A 14,161-nucleotide genomic window follows, 5' to 3' on the forward strand; every position below is an offset into this window, starting at 1 on the left:
CGCGTTAAACAACAAACAAACAAAAAAACCACATCAGAGCAAACTTTATTTCTTAAATGCATAAAATAAAGTGCGAAGGGGAATTCGTGAATGATTGTTTTTGGCGTCGCAGTGTCTAAAAGCATGGAACGAGTGATTGCCAATAATGATCAGTCATATTAGAACCCGAAGGAAAATAAGCGAAAAGACTTTGATCAATGGAAAAATAGGCGAGCGAAAGTCAGATCTGAGGGGAGATGTCCGATTCTGACGTAACTTCCGTTTGAAGCGAATCAGAAGGACAAGCACAGCCACGATTAGAATAATAACCGTTGTCAGTCTGTAAGCAGACAAGCAGAAGAAGACAACAAAAACTCAAACTTGAACTTGAGAAAAATGGCAAGTTCGACGATTGATGATTATAAACCTAGTCTCGTTGTCTAGTCGATAGAGCGTTTGCCTGGAGAGCAAAATGTCGGTGGTTCGATGCCGAGTCACAGAAAAGATGTTAGAAGAAGGTCGTCGTGAAGTCATTATACTCTGTGAGTGGGGTATCAGTGTTAAACCGTCGACGTGGTATCTCAGTGGGCTAGCACAATAAACCGGCATTAGTTCAGACTCTTACAAGCACACACTCACGCACGCACGCACACACGCACACGCACACGCACACGCACGCATGCTCGCACGCACGCACACACATACACATATACACACACAATATAAGTGCAACAATCAAGGCGGTACCAGTTTCACATCACTTATAAGATCTATATGTCAGTGTACCATAACATGTCATCTATCAGGTCACACAATGTGATAATCAATTCCTCGTGTTTATCTGATCTTATGACAAACACTTTCAGCTGAAAATCAAATAAATTAAGCAGTCACGTGAAAATTCAAATCAACTTTATTTCCAGCTGCCCAGTTCTGCTGCTTCCTCTCAGTTGATCTGGAAAAGGCATTTAACGTCAGTCAGAATTATTTCAGCGATGAAGATATCAGCGCTCAGAATGCATCGAGTTGACTCCATGTGGTCAACGGCCTGACCAAGAACCTTATTGTCCGGTACAATGAACCCGTGAAGATTCCGGGATAGAATGGGTCTTCGGCAACCAATACTTGCCGTAAAAGGTGACTATGCTTGTCGTAAAAGGCGACTAACGGGATCGGGTGGTCAGGCTCGCTGACTTGGTTGATGCATGTCATCGATCCCAATTACGTGGATCGATGCTCATGATATCAATCACTGGATTGTCTGGTCCAGACTCGATTATTTACAGGCCGCCGTCATATAGCTGGAATACTGCTGAGTGCGGCGTTAAACAACAAACCAACCAACCAACCAACCGGTACAATGACACACATTATTCAGTCCTTCCGTTAGTTAGACGCCGTGGTGATGTAACTTGAATATTGACGCGGCGCAAAACAATATTCAGACACAAACTCTAAAAGATACGAGACAATCAACCGATCTAAGTTTAATTCTAATTCTAACCAATAAGATGCCGGTAAAGTGAGACGACCTCCTTTGAAAATCATGATGTTTGAGGTGAGGAGAAATGGGGTTTAACGTCGCGTCCAAGATTATTGTACTTATATAGCGACGCGCATGCACATGTGTGTGTGGCTGCTTGTACTTGTCCGGACTTATGCCGATTTATAGTGCTAGCCCACTGAGATACCATGCCGCAGTTTAACATGAATACCCCACTCAGATACAGTATACTGACTCCGAGCCGCCCAGTCCTTGTTTTAGCCCCTTAATGCCAAGCGCTAGACAGGGTAACAACAAGTACCATCTCTTAACGTCTTTTGGTATGACGCGGTCGGGGATCGAACCACAGACATTACGCTCTCAGGGCTGACGCTCTACCACTAGACCACGGAGGCGGTCCTCATCATGCTGAAGACGCCCATGAGATGGCAATACTTCTGATCGCATCAACAACCTACATCGGAATCAGATGGTTCGATTCAATAATAGCATCTCGATAGTCGTTACATAATTATTTTAAACATTCAGTTAGGATTAATGATAATCAATCTGTTTATATAGTCTCGAATGCCCCATAACATGCAAAAACAATTGAGCTGTCGCCACCGTTTTAATGAAACGACTGCCCGATTTCAAAGAACGAGACAGCCTATCGCTCTCTTATCAAAACGATGTTAGTTTTTAGTTCATATTTCAGGTGACGTGAAATTGGGTTTAACGTCGCGTCCAAGATTATTGCACTTATATAGCGACGTGCATGCACGTGTGTGTGTGGCTGCTTGTACTAGTCCGGACTGATGCCGATTTATAGTGCTAGCTCACTGAGATACCATGCCGCAATTTAACATGAATACCCCACTCAGTATACTGACTCCGAGCCGACCAGTCCTTGTTTTAGCCCCTTAATGCCGAGCGCCAGACAGGGTAACAACAAGTATCATCTTTTAACGTCTTTTGGTATGACGCGGCCGGGGATCGAAGCCCGGACCTTCCGCTCTCCGGGCGGACGCTCTACCACTAGACCACGGAGGCGGCCATATTTCAGGGAAAAGGTTGTGTCAAAAAATGATTCTGAACATTGCAAAGAGATGAGGTTACGTCAGGCGTGCAATGATAAACGTGAACGATTTACAAATATTAGAATAAATCAAATAATGTATCTAGAAGATGATGAGCGCAGTTATTTTTTGCATATGTTTGTCATCTCCGGCAAGGCATTATGTCGTGGTTTTAGAAGTGTACATTATTATATATTTAACATATACAGACATGTACATGACCCATTCTCACCTGATCGTAGGGGGCACGGGTGGCCCAGTCGTCTAAGGCGCCGCGATTCGCTGTGCAGAGTTGCGTCCCTTGGGGTTCGAATCCCGGTTCTCCCCGATTATGTTTCTATGTTTGTCAGCACCATACCCGTGCTCGTGGGTTTCACCGAAGTGGTAAACGCCTGAGACCTGCATCACTTCGGGCTTTCCTCCCACATTAAGCTGACACGCCGTGATGTGACTGGAATACTGTTAAAAGCGGCGTTAAACCCAACTCACTAACTCACCTGATCGTAGGCTCGTGCTTAATTGGCCACCAAGAATTCATGGTAACCAAATATGTTTGCAACACAGCAGAACGACTTAGGGATCGGTACATTTTGGGTCCGTTGTTGTTTTTAAGCGAAACAATGGGAAAAGTTTGCTTTGAAGCAATAGCATAAAGCGTTTAATTAAATAATAATATGTAGTTGATGGCGCTTGATTAAACATCAAACGTCAGGGAAATAAGAAAATTAAAGACATTTAAAACATATTTTCATTTTCGAAAAAAGTTTTAGAAAGTTGACTTTGTATAAAATATATACAAGGATGACTGTCTGACAACGTCTCCAATATTTTCAATAATACTGCAATTACATGCAATGTAAATCACTTTCACCTGAAAGCGATGACCTACTTTCATCATAATAATTACTCATCATTAAAAAACAACAACAAACACAAGGTGATGGAATAGCTAACATCCAGAAGATACATAAAAAACGATCGACCATTTGGAATCTGACGTCAACCATAACGTCGGTATCCAACGTTACTTGTAAATATTTAAACAAGGGGCGACAGTCATTTCATTGTATTCGGGGATCATATTGGATTAATGCTGTGACATGTCGTGTGCGTGGTTATTATGGTATCTGCAAGGCAGCGCCCTGCTGCTATCTGTGGTCGTTCGGGGACGCCCTATTGCTGTGTTCATAATCCCGTCCATTTTGATGAGCGTACCTCTGACCGCGTGTGGCATCAGGGGATGGGTAATATGGGGGTTGTCATGCTTGACTTGCCGTGTTGTCCCATGGGTTTCTGTTAACAGTTCTTTGAAGCTGAAACAACAAAGGTTAACTGTGTTCCATTTGAACCCGAGAGATGAGTTTAGTGTTAGTTGATTAACCATCACGACTAGTCAGTTTGATTTTGTGGCGATGGGAAGCACCACACGGAGATCTTATTATAGTCCCAATGAAACCCTTGTTGAGATCCCGAGGAAATATCGGACGCCGTCGGTATCGTAAAATCACTCAATGGGAACTGGGAGGTGACAATACGTGATAGTGCGTCAACTACCCGGTTGGTGTGGAGCGCATCGTTGCTTATGGGATGGCCTTGTCTGTCTGTCTGTATGTCTATCTGAGACGCAATTAAAATCTAACAAGCACTCTCTACGATGAATTCATTAAAAACGTCATACGACTCTTGCTTAGAAGTTGTTTGCGTGAGTGAGTACGGTTTTACGGCGCTTTTAGCAACAGTTCAGCAATAGGGAGAGGACACCAGAAATGGGCTTCCCACATTGTACCCATGTCGGGAATCGAACCCGGGTCTTCGGCGTGACGAGCGAGCACTTTAACCACTGGGCTACCCGACCGCTCCTGAAGTTGTTTGATCATGGTTATTTCATACAGGTCATCAGCAAAGTTTAAATAAAGGTTTATGGTAGAGATGTGGAGGACATTCCAATCTGATGCATCAGTGACAAAAATGATGGCCGTTGCTTCCCAATGTTGACTTTTACCATACGCTTCCGTCTTTTTTTCAGGTGAAATCTTGACTTGCATTTGCATGTGTTTGTGACGGGTGTTACCTGTTGGAAGAATACGTTCTCCTTTTCACAGGCACTTAATATCATAACTATTTGAGGGGCGGTCGGGTAGCCTAGTGGTTAAAGCGTTAAGCGTTAAAGCCGAAGACCCGGGTTCGATTCCCAACATGGGTTCAATGTGTGAAGCCCATTTCTGGTGTCCCCGGCCGTGATATTGCTGGAAAATTGCTAAAAGCGGCGTAAAACCAAACTCACTCACTCACTCATAACTATTTGATAGTGATTCATGATACAGTCGGAATCGTACAATGCATCGATATTTCTTTTGATTATGGAAATGATTTAGTGGCTTTTTTTACAGGGGACAAATTGCAGTAGAAAACATTTCATAATCTCACTCGCTCAATTGCAACACGTCATTGCAAAACAGAATATGTAAACTATAACACTTTTTCGGTGGCCCTTTTAGATTTAGGGACGGAACTGGTTCGCGGAAACGTTGCTTCATTTGTAAAAGCCGACGAAAATCGATGAATTGTTTCACCTGGACCTGCTCCAGTACAGAATAGGACCTCAGCAACCCATGCTTGATGCAAAAGGCGACTATGCTTGTCGTAAGAGGCGACTAACAGGATCGGATGGTCAGGCTCGCTGACTTGATTGATGCATGTCATCGTATCCCAGTTTCGTGTCAATAGCTGGATTGTCTGATCCAGACTCCATTAAATACAGACCGCCGTCATATTTGTTGGAATATTGAGTTCAGCGTTAAACAACAAATAAACAAACAGCATGTACGTGGCACTTGTCACGTTTACTTCAGCAAGTACACCATCGACTCCAGATGTACAAAACGTCCTCAGTATGACCTTACTGGCCAAAAATGTATTTTGTGTCGATGTGTAATAGATGAATTTGTTTATGTTATCATAAAAAAATGAAATCCGTGACATGTTACAGGTCATGTATGTCATTTGTCGACAGGTGTTTATGTCCTATTAATACTTTTCTTAAACTTAAGTCTTTTTTTATATTTTTAAGTCTATTTTTGATAGCTGAAATACTTCCGAAGCACCGTCCATGTATTTACTCGTACCTACACCATGGACATATTCGAGTTCTTCTATACCACATAGTAAGGGAAACGTATCACTTCCTTTCCATTCACTAAATGATCAAAGGTTTACAGACGCTCAAATACTTCCGTCGGGTCAAGCAGTACCGAAAAGTACTGAAATCTACGTATTAGTCTTGTCTTTTACCACTGCGTATGTTAACGGCATCAAATCTCCGTCAGTGCTTCTCATTGGCAGGAACGATTAAAGCCGGAATAAAGCAGTTAATTGCCGTTATCAGCAGGAACGCGTTTAACGGCCGGCAGATTATATATAGCGGACATCGACGCTGACTTTGATGAGAGTCTTTATTGCCTGATGGAACTGGCACCGTGTGGAGTCGACGGACTGTGTCCGTGTATCTTGAAGCGGACATCCTGATAGACACGTAGTTTGCCGAGATGGGCCGAGATCAGAATGTGCTGTTAATACAAACAAACTTCAGAAGATAGCGACTTGACAGCTGAACTGGATTATATGCTAGTTCGTGCAGTGGATAACGTGTGGCAGGTTTGCCCGCTGGCTTGTGAGCAGATCGACGAAATCACGTAGAACTTGAGTTCCATGAATAGGGCGTGTGGGGGGATTTGGCGGGGCGGGTGGTGGGGGTGGGGTGTGGGGTGTGTGTGTGTGTTTGATATCCCCCCCCCCTCCCTCTTTTCAAAATGCTGTCGTAGGCAGTGAAATTGATTGATTGGTTTTTATTTAATTTATACTTTGCCCTCTGTTATTTACAGACCGCCGCCATATAGCTGGAATATTGCTTAGTGCGGCGTTAAGCAACAAACACCAAACATGGCTGATGGCTGTTACTGTTAGGACCTGGTAATGTCAGTAGGTGCTGGTACAAGTTTAAGAATTGACTTTCACTTTGTGTGAGTTCATATGAGTATGAACTTCATAGAGTGAGGGCCAAACTGTATGAACGTCGGAGCTTGCGAGTTTTTAATTTTTATCACAATTTCTTACATCAAAGGATGTAGGCCGAGATCTATGCACAATTTCATTTGGTATGTGTTTCGTCATGTTTACACTGACAGCCATACAACCAGCTGTATCGCGGAATAAAATAGTTCCTCGTTAGGAGAGGTGACATGAGCGTATGTATGCACAACGTACTGCTCAGAAACATCTTACACAACACGTCTTCAAATAATATCCCCATTAGATGAGAAAGATGTGTAAAGAACTACCTCAGTAAGAAAGTCACAATGACAGCGTGTCGTAATACATTTACATCGTCAAAATGGCCGACACAATAAACGTGACGGAGAGATTTAGGAAGTTGTTTTTGAACCTGTGGCGGTTACATGTTTTAGTCATCATTGAAAAACTGGCCGATCATTGAAAGATCTGTCAAATAGACACTAAGGTAAAGTCATAGCTTACTGTAGACTGTCACTGTCAGCCAAGACACGGATCGAGTCGATACTACGATCATTATGTTGTGTATTGCCTCGTTTTGTTCACGAGGATGGGTCGGAGCGAGGACATTCGTGAACGATCATGCAGTCAAACCCTCTGACGTTTCTCAATGCATATTAACCGCTGAGTTCACGATTAAAAGGTCTAAATGATCAGAAAGATCGCTTCTGTATGTATTCGTGTTCGGGAGTTTCCAGGGGTTTCCCCATGAATGTGGAAGTAGTCCGTCAGTGTTTACGTCATTTCAAGAACACGGTCTCTTGAAAAACGTATGAACGTCAAATTGTGTCGTTCTTACACTTATGAATGTCAATTTCGCTGTCACATGACCGACATCTCGTCCAATGAAAAAACCGTATATCGTGTAAACTTCAAATAAAAAAAATATTATAACGGAGAGAACGACTATGTTTATGTTAACTTATCTGATGTCTCAAGTATGGACAGGTTGTCGCTGTAGATACAGTTATGGGCGAGAAGCAGAGTATGGAAATGTATCCTCTGTTTGTGAGGCAGCTAGTGGAGGGTTTTGAGGACAGGTGAAATGTGGTGCCATCAATGATAATAAAGTTTCATGGAATTCAAGCACAGGCTATTTTCAGATGGGAAAAACGATTGTTCTAACTGCGACGTTTTGAGCATTTAATAGTGACCCAACATACACGTATGGGTGAACCTTGACACAGAGCATAGTGACATTCAGTTTCAATATGAGGCTTTGATTCATTCTTTATTTCAGCTTCACTTACTGGAGAGAAATTAACAATGTTTCCGTGTCCATTCTTTTGCAGTTTTTGTCTATGCACGATACGATACGAGTAGGTCTCCAACCCTTGGGTGTAGAATCCGTCATCTGTTTGTGTAAAACGACCCAGCTAAAAAAAATGTTAAACAAACCATAATGCAAAAGGGGTTATATCGAAAGTAAGTGAGTGAGAGAGTGAGTGAGTTGGGTTTAACGCCGCTTTTAACAGTATTCCAGTTATATCACGGCGTGTCAGATTAATGTGGGAGGAAAGCCGAAGTGATACGGGACTCAGACGTTTACCACTTCGGTGAAACCCAGACCCGAGTCGTTTATTTATCTCTGTTGTGTTTCATTGTACAATAATGAGTCGTTAATTTTTGTGATATGAGATCTTAACATTGTAGAACCTCTTTAAGGATGTAAATCATTAAAATGTAGAAGCCTCAAAAATATTTGCCCATATTTAAATAATGATGACTCCCCGAATACAATCTGAACACAAAGAGTCTGGGTAATCGCACGAATATCTCGTCGTTACGAGATTTTCCGGTTTTTAATGGCCTGTTAAAGAGTTCTGTGAAGAATATACCAATATCATATCTACTACATTTTATGAAGTGAAGGAAGGTGTGAAAACGAACGCTGTGCTCGGAAAACTGCACTTGTTTGAAATGTAAACAAAGCAAAATTCAGATTTTACACAGTGAAGCATTTTCTTCTGTTTAGATTTTTTGAGCTATCCAGTCGCCTATTCGTTGCATATATTGGCTAAATATTTTCAGAATATGCATGGGAAAAGAATAGTAGGAAGAATTACGATTCACGGCCACTGTTGACTGACTGCAGCCATTTACGGGGGACAAACGATCAATACCGTTTACGTTGACATGGGCGAAGACGTCTAAAGCATTGCGCCAAGTGCTCAGTGACCCCCATCAGCCGTCCAAGGACATGATCCTTGGTATGTTTAGCACCAATTCCGTGCTCATGGGTTTCATTCAGTGGTAGAGTGCCTCCAACGAGTGCCACTGTCGGTTTTCCTCGACCATCATGCTGACACGTCGTGACACACGTGGGTATTCCGGATGACAATATAGGTCTCCATGAACCTGTCCTTGGCGTAAGAGGCGGCTAAATGGATAGGGTGGTCAGGTTCGTTGGCACCCTAGTTGTGTAGAACTATGCTTGTACTAAGAACTGCTAACGGGACCGGTTGGTCAGGCACCCTGACTTGGTTCATGCATGTCATCGCATCCCAATTGCGTGGATCGATGCTCATGATGTCAATCACTGGATTGTCTGGCCCAGACTCGATTATTTACAGACCGCCGTCATATACCTATTATATTGCTAAATAAGGCGTTAAACAACAAACAAACAAAAACTAACAGAATGGGTTCATTTTCAAACTGACGGAAGCCTGTGGACATGCTTACTCATTTCGCGAACGCCTGGTGTCATCATTGATTTTCAGCGATCTATTCATGTAACTGTTAGCACAACCTTGTCATGTATACCCAATGGAATCTAGTGGGGGCAGATATTCGACTCTGATTATTCTCTGGCGCTGATGTTTTGAAATACACGTGCACAATCCAGTCGGGTGTTGAGGTGGAAATATACACAAAGACAAAAGTTAAGCACACCCCTATTTCTGAAAAATGACAAATGGCAAAAATCATGAGTGACCACAGGAGCTGGGCGATAACAATGTCATCGGATTGAACAAAATTTGACAACAAATAAAGAAGATATTGGTGAGTTGTGATTGAAATTTACTGACAAAAACATCATAGTACCAAAGGTACTGTTTTTGACCTTTGACAATACCTAAAAAAAGTATGGAGCTGCAGGATTAAGTAAACGAGTTACGTTTGATGTTCCTTAAAATCTCTACTTGACATGACACGTGAAACAGATCAGTAGCGGGTATAACCGCCAAAGTCTCATGCCTCCAGTCGGATCTGTTGGTGGGTCAACAACAACCACTCCCGATGCAATGCTGCTTCCAATTTGCGTAAATCTTGTACAGGAGGATCTCGTGCCTGTATGCGCCGCCCCAGATTATCCCAAACATGTTCAAGGGGGTTCAAATCAGGGCCTATTGCTGGCCAGGGAAGAGTCGTTATTGCATTGGCCCTCATGTAATCCACGACTGCATGCGAACGATGAGGCCTGGCATTGTCCTCCATGTACTAAGGTCGAGTAGCAAGAGGGTGGTTGTCAAAATGAGGAACGACGACTTGTCTCAAAACGTCCCGGATGTACTGAGCCCCTGTTAAGTTGCCCCTTATGGTGACCAAATCCAACCTGCAATCATGTGAGATACACCCCAAACCATTACCGAGCCCCCGCCATGCAACATTTGATTTAATGTTCCTGGAGGTGTAGGCCGTGTTCCGGTGCCTCCAAACTCTCGTTCTTCCATCAGTGACGTGGAGCAGAAAGCGACTTTCGTCTGACCAATGGATCCGTCTCCAGGTTCTCAGATTCCAGTTTTGTCGCGCAATACACCATGCTAAACGAGCAGCTTTAAGGCGATCTCTCAACAAGGGACGCTTTATGACTCGTCCACCCCCCAGTCCTGCTGCTTTCAGCCGGTTCCTGACGGTTCTGGTACTGAAACGACGATTAGGCAACCACAGCTGTTTCAGAGTACTTGTACTCGGCGTATGAGACGAAGAAGGCCCCTGTCTTCGTGATGTGTCGTCACAGGAGGTCTTCCGGATCTGGGACGGTCCTGTACATCACCGGTCTGAGCATGTTTCTCGACTAAACGGCTTACGCCAGTGTCATGATACCCCAAATTCCGACCAATGGCATTACAAGACATTCCTGCGTTATGCACGCCGATTATTTGCCATCTTGTGGCGTTTGATAATCACCTTCGTGCCATGGTCACACAATGTCATGGAATAACTGTTTAAAACCGAGCTTAAGAAAGAAATTTTAACGTTTGGATATACTGCTCTTAGAGATACTCGAGGGTAGCATGCCGCACGGGCATACCATGCATGGCACGTGAGCTTTCGTCACGCATGACTGATCATCACGAGAAGACAGTTCTTCATGACTGTTACAAATATTTGGACCAAACAATAATGAAAAATATAAGGGTGTGCTTAGCTTTTTTCTTTGTGTACATGTGTCATCAAACAGATTATACTTTGAGGGGAAATTTGTACTTTCAATTAAGACAGATTCACTTCTTTTTCATGCGTGACAAGAATAAATGCATATGCAGTATCGATAATACAAGGGCAAAGAGGATGACGCAGCTAATAGGCTCCATCCATGGTGCCTGTCGCGTTGCAGTCCAGCTCGGTCAACTAATCCGGTTAAATCAGGTTAAGCAGGACGTCATTCTGTGTCACTTCACGGCAGGCTGTCAAATTAATAGGTCAACTTAAACTGTGCCTCTGCTGACCTAGATGTCCGACTTCATAGAGCAGAATGGAAATTATCGATCCTAGAACATTGAACATTGTACCAATCCTATCCAGTAGTCACCTTTTAGACAAGCATGGGTTGACGAAAACCGGGATAGAATTGGTCTTCAGCAACCCATGCTTGCCACAAAAGGTGACTATGCTTGTCGTAAGATATGGCTAACCGGATCGGGTGGTCAGACTCACTGACTTGGTTGATACATGTCATCGTATCCCAATTGTGTGGATCGATGCTCATAATATCAATCACTTGATTGTCTGGCCCATACTCGACTATTTACAGCTGGAATATTTCTGAGTGCGACATTAAACAACAAATAAACAAATACACGCAAGTTGCACACAAGAGAGCGATAGAAACAGAATACTGACCCCGAGCCGACCAGTCCTTGTTACCCCTTCCTCCCGAGCGTCAGAAAAGGAACAAACAGTACAAGCTGTTTTGTTTTGACGCGCCCAGGGATCAAACCACCAACCTTCCGTTATCTGGGCAGACACTCCAATAGACAAATTGCGGTCGACAGGACGTGAAATAGTACACTGGCATGTGGAATCGCATTATGAGTTTCACATTTCATCCAAACGAAGGTCTCTGCAAGGTTTCTGATCTTTTCAATACACTGAACAGATATTTGATGCAGTGGTCGTTCAGATAGCCTCTCCCTGAAAAAAACTTTGGTTTTTATTAATAGTATTAGTATTAGTATTAGTATTATTATTATTAGTAGTAGTATTACCGTTATACCGGGATATACCGTACAAATAATAAGTCGGACGTAGTAGTAGTAGTAGTAGTAGTACCGTTTTACCGGGATATATAGTAAAAAGAATACGTCGGACGCATCCAAGTCTTTTTTCCGTTTCTTTTGTTTATTTCATACATTCGTTCAGAACATAATATATTGAACAATAATCACCGCATACTTTCTCAAACGTAAAACTATTTTAGTGCATTCATTGCCATGCAATAGTAATTTTTATTTTATCGATTTACACAGTATCAGGGTCACAGTCAATATGATTGTAAACACTACCTTGAGCATGTTTTTTTACGCCGCTTTTAGCAACATTACAGCAATATCACAGCGGGGGGTACCAGATATGTCTGTACACATTGTACCTGTGTCGGGAAATCGAACCCGGGTCTTCGGCGTGACGAGCGAACGCTTTAACCACCAGGCTACCCGACCGCCACGGCAACAATTTGAGGACGTTACTGAGCAGTTAAGCAAAACTCTGCAATGAGTGCATATTTACTTGATGTGAGTGTAGAAAACAGGACAGCCATTTAGCCAAATTCAGCAGTAGACCAGACAATCTAGCGTATTTTTTTCCTGTTCGACGTCTGATGGCAATTCCTGCTTAGACCGTCTGAAAACATGTTTTTTGTTTGCTGTTCTTTAACGCCTCACTCATCAATTTGCCAGCTGTTGGACGGCGGCCTGCAAATAATCGAATCGTGACAAGACAATACTGTGGTAGACATGATGAGCATCGATCCAAGCAAGTGGGAAAGGGTGAAACCACACATCACTGCTGGGTCGTTACTGCTGGGGATCACAACAACTACACATTTGTGTCTATACATATATATCATATTCGTCCTGAATTTAGAAAATTTAAAGTTTGTAACTTAAACCACATGGAAAACGAATATCACTTTTTGTTAATTTGTCCAACTTATAGCCATCTTATAGGAAAGTTATATAATATCAACATTTTACATCTTTCCAAATATTCTGAAGCTTAATAGTATTACACTACTGTCATCACAAGACCCTATTGTCAATATGAATACAGCAAAATACTTGCACTTTAATGCCAATGCAGTAAGAAAACAAATACTCCAACTTGATAATATTCAATAATGTTAAAACTGCTTTTGTTAAAAATAGCAAAGGCATGTGCTATATTTTATACTGTTTGCACCTAAATTGTATTTCATGTGTACAAAACGGCCCGTGACAGACAAGAACTGAATAAAGTGAAGAAGAAGATCATATAACAAAAAGAAGAGGAAGAAGCAAATTTAAGAGTAGACATTAAAGGGAGATAGTTCTATGGATAAACAGCTTCATTTTTGCAATGAATGCGACGTTTCGGTGTAGACATTAACGCCGCTAGGAAGCAAGTAATGTTCAGAATGTGGAGTAGAAAGGTTGTGTACATGGGGATAAAGGATGATTATACGCGATTAAATGATGATAGATGGGTTTATACAAGAGATAAGGTTGAAGTAAGAAATCCGATGATGTACATATTAGAACAAATGGGATTGACAAGGCATGACAGTAACAATCATACACTGACTGGTATGGACAAGTGGATTGGAAGACAGTATTAAGATGACAATGATTAAGTCTTTGAAAGGCATTTAGAAGTGATACACATAAGGAAGAGAATTTATGGATGTCAACGTCTTTATTATGAGGAACACAACGTTTCGGAGTATATGCTAACTCCTTCATCAAAAGTTGACATCCATAAATTCTCTTCCTTATGAGAACGGGGGCACGGGTGGCCCAGTCGCCGCGATTCGCTGTGCAGAGTTGTGTCCCTTGGGCATGCCAGAAACCTTTGATTGTGGGTTCGAATCCCGGTTCGCCCCGATTATGTTTCTAGGTTTGTCAGCACCATACCCGTGCTCGTGGGTTTCACCGAAGTGGTAAACGTCTTAGACCTGCATCACTTCGGGCTTTCCTCCCACATTAAGCTGACATGCCGTGATATAACTGGAATACTGTTAAAAGCGGCGTTAAACCCAACTCACTCACTTACTCATAGAACTCCATTGTTGATTATACCATCCTTGAATGCCACTTGAAGTAGTTAGACATTTAAAGATTGAAAACGA

Source organism: Haliotis cracherodii, unplaced genomic scaffold (assembly GCF_022045235.1).
Source record: "Haliotis cracherodii isolate W230 unplaced genomic scaffold, xgHalCrac1.p SCAF_20, whole genome shotgun sequence".
Lineage (NCBI taxonomy): Eukaryota > Metazoa > Mollusca > Gastropoda > Lepetellida > Haliotidae > Haliotis > Haliotis cracherodii.